General features: G+C 35.8%; 1 long non-coding RNA gene across 1 annotated transcript; it reads right to left on the bottom strand.

The window, feature by feature from the left end:
• Window positions 1–347: 347 nt before the first annotated feature.
• LOC118749964 lies at window positions 348–689 on the bottom strand. The gene is made up of 3 exons (XR_004994324.1): window positions 602–689; window positions 439–536; window positions 348–384 (listed from the first exon to the last, which is right to left on the bottom strand). It is a non-coding gene; the product is annotated as an uncharacterized LOC118749964 (long non-coding RNA).
• Window positions 690–811: the final 122 nt, after the last annotated feature.

Here is an 811-nt window from a genome sequence, read left to right as displayed (position 1 = left end):
TTTTGATCGAATTCGAATCTATGGATAGAAATAATTTATAAATGGAAATGTCCTTAACTCACCAGTGGCTCGCTAACTTCTCTTTGACCGATGATGATGCGCTCGTCGAGGTTACTGAGATGCTTTTCGGTAATTGATGAATTTACCCCGCTTCGCTCCATAGCAATTCTCAAATCTTGGGATTTTTGTTTGGCCCTGCTCCTATCATTAATCGAAAATAATTTTAAGAATCTTAGTGCTACTTATGTACATTTTCAAAACATATTTACCCACGCTCTCTTCCATCCTTCACCATCTTTTATGGATCCTCCGCAAGCATTTAATTTTTCGGCGAGGTGGTTTCACTGCTCAGCTAAACTTTTGCTCCCGGTGCCATTGACGAATCTTAAAAAAGAAAAAACTTAAACAAAATCATTTACGGGAAAATGTTTTGCATACCTGTCGTGAGCAAATTCTCTATGATCCTCCAAATATTGAACGAGCATATATTTTTGATCCTTCGTCACTCTTTTGCTATTGCGGTTTTCCATATTTTGCTATTAATTAAACAATTTCTTTAATATAAAAGAGTATTTTTAACAAAAAACAATATAAGCATTACCTTTTTTGTCGCGTTATTTTTTTAGCACCAACTTTTTCTAGTCGCCAAATTCGCAGAATTTTAAGCCAACAATGGAGATTTGTAGCAAAGGAAAAGACGCTGGAATCGCCATTTTAGCTGATGAGCTGTCAAAAACTGTTCACTCACTTTACCCGGGTTCATTTTGTTCATCGCTAAAACCCACCAAAAAAATGAACCAAAAATGAAACT

The sequence above is a fragment of the Rhagoletis pomonella genome, unplaced genomic scaffold (genome assembly GCF_013731165.1).
Source record: "Rhagoletis pomonella isolate Grant_MI unplaced genomic scaffold, Rhpom_1.0 Rhpom_scaffold_00001, whole genome shotgun sequence".
In the NCBI taxonomy this organism is placed as follows: domain Eukaryota; kingdom Metazoa; phylum Arthropoda; class Insecta; order Diptera; family Tephritidae; genus Rhagoletis; species Rhagoletis pomonella.
The sequence above is the reverse complement of the archived record's forward strand: the minus strand, read 5'-3'. Positions and strand labels throughout refer to the sequence as shown.